The following is a 5,736-nucleotide window of genomic DNA, read 5'->3' as shown; positions in this document are numbered from 1 at the left end:
ACACCTCCAATTTCACAGTGCCAGCAGCTCCTTTGACTTTGGGACCTTATTCTTTGCCATTTTGGGGGAGTGCAGCCCAAATACACCCAGAGGTGTCACGTGAGAAGAAGCTTATTCCAACTGCGAGAGAACACAAAGAATTTGCTCCTTGAAAATATTCAGATGAATTTGTTGATGTATTCTGAATGGGTTGATAGAGCATTTTTTGTGATAAGGCACCTCCCAGTCCTGCTGGCTGGATTCTTTGTAAGCAGGTGCTCATTTTGCCAATTGCTCAAGTAAAATAGCTGTTTCTGTCCTCTTTATATTTTTTTTTTCTCTGTTTGTGACTGGGGACAATTTGGGAAAGATTTCCACTGGTGAAAGCATGTTATGTATTTATTGTTATTATTATTATTCTTTGCTATAAATTTATTTGTGTGAAAGTAGCAAGTCAGAGTGGCACAAAGCAAAAATATGGTCCCTGCTCCAAAAGCTTTAAATTATCCCAGCTCCCCAAACATTGAATGGTGGCTCAGAGTTCATCCATTTCTTTCCAATTTTATATGGCAGAGAAACTGAACATTGTAGGGGGAAAAAAATACCAACAAATGAAGCCTTGACCTTTGTTGCACAGTCCATGGGAATTATGCAAACATTTCTTTTGGATTTCTTTTTTTTTTTTACCAGAGAAGCAATGAAACCAATGCTTTAATAGAGTGGTTTGGTTTGGAAGAGATATTAAGGATAATCTTATTTCAACTCCCTGCCATGGGCAGGGACACCTTCCATTATCCCACATTGCTCCAAGCTCCATCCAATCTGGCCTGGAATATTCCAGAGATGAGGCAGCCACAGCTTCTCTGGGCAACCTGTGCCAGGGCCTCAGCACCCTCACAGACAAGAATTCCATCCCAATATCCCATCTATCCCTGCCCTCTGGCAGTGGGAAGCCATTCCCCTCTCAGCCTGTCACTCCAGGCCCTTGTCTAAAGTCCCTCTTCCAGCTCTCTTCTAAAATGTTTCACTTTCGACAAAACGATCTTTCCTGAAAGGAACAAATATCTCATTCAAAGACATCTCCCAAGCTCTGGTTGTAAGGAAGTTAAGAACATCACTTTCCCTTTTTTTATTAATATTGTTTGTTGGTGAAATGGCTTAATGGCTGCAGGGTCAGTTGACAGATAGGAGGTAACATTGTTCTTCCCCTCCGGCGAATGTAGTGTTTGGCATGACTTCAAAATAACCCTATTGTTTGTCATCTTCTCAAAATACACTATAAAACCCCTGTTAAAAGGGAAGATAACGTTTTCTAAGCATAAGTCAAGTGCCGGGTTGCCTTTTTTTAAAGCTGCTTGATGAGAATTAATGGTGTTGGATCTCCTGTTTTAAACACATTTGGCCAGGTTTTCTGGAGGCACCTAATTTATCTTGAGGCTCTTTCATCTATTATCTAACTGTGAGCTTGTTCGTAGCTCATCAGCCATCCTGGTTTTGACAGGGGGCCTTGTGATGAGCAGCCAACAGCGCAGAGTGTCGGGGCCGGGCGTATCTCTGGCAGGAAGGTGATGGGAAAAGCCTAACCTTCTGCCACTCCTCCCAGCACTCACCAAACCCAAAAATAGAGTCTTGGATCGCCACACAAAGCCCCTCAGAGTGGTTCCTGCATCCCAGTGTTGAAGCAGATCCTGCTGGATCAGGTCCATTTAATGGGGAAGTGGTACTGTCAACCCCTTGGGAGAGCTTGAGGTGGTGTTTGGAGAAATGCCCCTTGTTGAGGGGACAGTCTGTGACAGAGAATTGCTTTGGCCAAGGTATAGTGTCCATGGAGCCATCAGGAAAGAGGAGAAAGCAGCAGAAATTTTGGAAAAAAGAAACCCTAAAACCTTATCTAAAAATGGTGGGAAATAAAGAGCTTATGTAAAAGAGCAATTTTTCCACAGTTCCCAAGCAGGAATTATCTGCTACATGATTCAGGACCATCGCAGATGTGTAGATTTTGGGCGTGAACTCCCAAGCCCATTCTGGAACCAGCCAGAGGAGATTTGCAAAAAGGAGGAACGTCGCCTTTCCTTTTTTTTGTGCTTTCAGCATCGATGTACGCGAGCGCTCGGAGCGGCAGCTACGGAGCTGCTGGAGTTTGTCACCATAACACTGCCTGTTTATGCTTTGTGGGGATGAAAGAACAGCTTTCTTCAATTAGGCTTTGTACTTCAGCTGGCAGGCGGGTGCCGATTGTCTCAAACTCCACCTCTCGGCCCGGCCTGGCCCGCGGAGCCGGCGCAGGCCGCGCCCGGCCCCGCTGCCGATCAGATCTGCTGGCCACGGGCAAAGTGGGAGAAATCCCACTGGGAACAGCAGCCACGTGCACTCAGGCGGGCTCACTACTCGGACCTGCTGGAATTTTCACACTGTAGGATCACAGAATGGGTTGGAAGGGAGCTTTAAAGGCCTTCTCATCCACAAAGAGCAGGGACTTCTTCCACTAGGCCAAGTTCCTCAGAGCCCCATCCAGCCTGATACTGAATGTTTTGTTTCCAGTGATGGGGCATCCACTGCCCCTCTTTGCCAGGGCCTCACCACCCTCATTGCATAAATTTTCTTCTTCATACCTATCTGATTCTCCCCTCTTTCAGTTTAAAACCATTCCCCCTCACTCTACCCTTTCTGGATGCTTTTCCTCTTCACTCCCTGCTCCATGCACCTGCAAGTAGCTGGCATAGCACGGAGAATCCTGCTGGTTCCTAAAGAAGAGTTCAACCTCATTTCAAAGCATTTTAAAGTGGTGGTGCAGGGACAGCAGACTCTTTCCGTTGACTCGGGCAAGTTTTGAGTAGGTTGCCTGGATACCTGGCTATGGAACACAGCATGTGTGAGCAGCCAATGGATATCTCGTTAATAAGAAACAGGGCATGGGGAGGGAGCTGCCTCAGTGCCAGTGTGGATTTATAAGGCACTGACTGCTCTGTGTCAGGCAGATTTGCAGATTGGGGGAATTTGGAGGGGGTTTATGGCTCGCCGGAAGCTGATAGCAAAGCCGTGGCAAAAAGTCAAAATGCACCACCCATGGCAGCCCTTCGTGGGGAAAACTGACTTACAAAATAGGATCTAGAGAGTGCTGTGATGTTGCCTCAGAGCTCCTGAAGGATGAAATGCACTTCCTGAGTTAAGACATGAGAGAGAATGAAGTATGTGGAGACCCTGAGATGAATGAATGATGATTTATAACACTTAAAATCAAATATACATCTTGACACTCAAGCAAGTTCACATAAGATGCCAACAGCTCTCTGCTATTTGTCATCTCTGTTATTTGTCATCTGTCCTTTCCTGCTTGAATCTTTTACCACAATCTCCCTACAAAAGGACGGATCACAGAGAATGTCCACCTGTCCTACCCCCTGCCAGGGGCCAGCCCTGCAGTGTGACCCTGGGCTGTCACACAGCTGAAATTCCTCTGCTGAAGCCAAAACTGATCGTGGTGGCTTTTTGCATGTGCCGAACAGAGATTCACCGACGGAGAAAGATGAATATGGATTTTTGCACGTGTCCTATGCTGACCCTCTTTGCAGGATTCTGCTGGGGTCTGGGGTGGCTGAGTAGTGAGCAGTGTTGGGGCATGAGGAGGCAGCAAAATCGTGACCCAGGAGAGGAGCTCTACTTCTTCATGGTGCTTGGAGCTTAACTGTAAATCCTCTCCCTGAGAATAAACACAAGCACCAGTGATGTGAGACCCTGCTCAGCCTCGGGAAAAAGAATTGCTCTTCATGCTCTGAACTCAGACTCTGATTATTCATTTATTTCCTTTCGGGCTCAAAATATTTCTCAACAGTAATCGAGGGAGAAACAATGGCCCATTCACGGGGGCACTGAGCTCTCCCTTGTCCCAGGTCCAAGCGGGCATTGCTACTGAGAACTGCACTGACCCGGCGCTTGGCAGACCCAGGTGCAACATCCTTCTCCCCTGGGGATTTCCAGCCTAACCCTGAGCCAGGTAATTGGGCAGCTAAATCCCTTTAAAAGTCTGGGCCCTTTCCTCAGCTCCTTCGCTGTAATTCCTCTTCTCACAGGTGGGTTGTGAGATTAAACACATGAAAGACTCGGAGGCACCAAATGCCGCGGTGATGAGACCCATCTGACAGAGAGATCAGCTAAACCCAGGGCAGCCGAGCTGGAAAATGCCTTAGATTTTTCTCCCCGACAGCAGGATGGCCTTGTGGATAATTGATTTCCCCCTCGGAAGGCTTGAAGTATATTTTTAGGGAACGCAAACATTTTTATTTTCACTGCCTATTTTTCTTTCCTCCTCAATAAATGGCTTTTCCTACACACGGGCTGGCCAGCTGCTCTGAAAATTCAAGGGGAAAAAAAACCTCATTAACTTTCCCAAAGCCTTAATTGTCCCATTTATTTCAGGGCAGTAGGAAAGCCCATCTTTCAGTGGCTCCCTCGCCCTGCTAACAACTCACCGTAATCCTTTCCATAATCCCCAGGAATGCCGATCGCTCCGGCAGAGTTTGATTCTCCTTGCTGATGAATTGCAGGGTATTTTATATCCTCTTGTCACAACCCCCTTCTCCTGCCTTTGCTCTTTCAGCAAGGAAAGTCACTTTTATGTTACCCATCTGAGCTTCCCCCACCATCAGAGGCTTTTTTTTTTCCTCTTAGGTACACAAAAGCAAATGTTCTGGGAGCTCTTTAAAATACCTAAGCAACTGGTAGTAAATGAGTAATTTCCTGTTGTTCTAACCTCTTTTTTTTCAGCCCAGTAGTTATCTTAGCTTGGCACGTCAAGATAGTTGCATGATCTTCAGTGTTTGTGTGGATAAACATTATCTCAGCTCATTCCTGAGCTGATCAAACTGATTTTATAAACAGCCTTTGGTAGTGGAAAAGGACTGGTTTTTTGGTGTTTGTTTTTTTTTTTTCCTTTTTTCTTTTTTTATTTTTCATTTATTCCAGGAGTTTGGTGGATGCTGGCATGCAGGAAAACTACAGTATGTGTGTTTGCATTGCAGAAAGTGCAAATCTGTCCATTTGAATCTTTTTTGAGTGAGCACAGTGGGCAAACGAGGTGGTTTTGGAATGATCTCATCCCAGGATCCCAGCAGAAAACAGCCCGTGTACATAGCAGAGTCTGGAATGTGAGCAGGACCTCATTCATAAACTTCCTTACCGTTTCTTTACACTCAAAGGCAGGAATAAAAAGCAGCCAAAACAAGCAGAAATGGTGTTCCAGAGTTAACCAAATGGGAAAATATATAGATGCACTTTTAAATTTTATTGTATTCTTGAATTGGGATATTTTTCACCATCTGCAGGAGGCTAACTGTGGTGATACATTCATTCTTTCTCTTGGATCAGTCTGGAAACTTTATTAAGCTTTTTTCTTTTCTCTGTTCTAAACCTACTTTTTAGTGATAGCACCTCCGTTTTCTACCACCTGCCCTGTTTCAGTGAAAATACAGAGCTTGAAAAATGTGTTACAAGGGGTGCGGAGCTCAGAGGCCTAAACTCAGTTACAGAAGGTTTTTAATTAAAGCTGTTAAATAGCAAGGGGAGAAAAACAATTAAATTTTGTACTTTTTACGAATAAAAACGCCTTAGGTCTTCATCTTCCAAAGCAGGGAGGCAGTGAGCAGCAGGTATGTACAGGTGAGGTCATCCTGCTGTGCTGGAGTGAAGATGAAATCAATTCAGGCTGTGAAATCTGGCTGGGAGGCTCCTGTTCTGTCCACCTGGCTCCCTGGTGGCATT

General features: G+C 45.4%; 1 long non-coding RNA gene across 1 annotated transcript; it reads left to right on the top strand.

Annotated features, from left to right (window-relative positions):
- The first annotated feature begins 918 nt into the window (after positions 1-918).
- LOC128789569 (uncharacterized) lies at positions 919-4,308 on the top strand. The gene is made up of 2 exons (XR_008431448.1): positions 919-3,973; positions 4,050-4,308. It is a non-coding gene; the product is annotated as an uncharacterized LOC128789569 (long non-coding RNA).
- Positions 4,309-5,736: the final 1,428 nt, after the last annotated feature.

The sequence above is a fragment of the Vidua chalybeata genome, chromosome 6 (genome assembly GCF_026979565.1).
Source record: "Vidua chalybeata isolate OUT-0048 chromosome 6, bVidCha1 merged haplotype, whole genome shotgun sequence".
Taxonomy (NCBI): Eukaryota; Metazoa; Chordata; class Aves; order Passeriformes; family Viduidae; genus Vidua; species Vidua chalybeata.
This window is presented reverse-complemented; position numbering and strand designations above follow the sequence as displayed.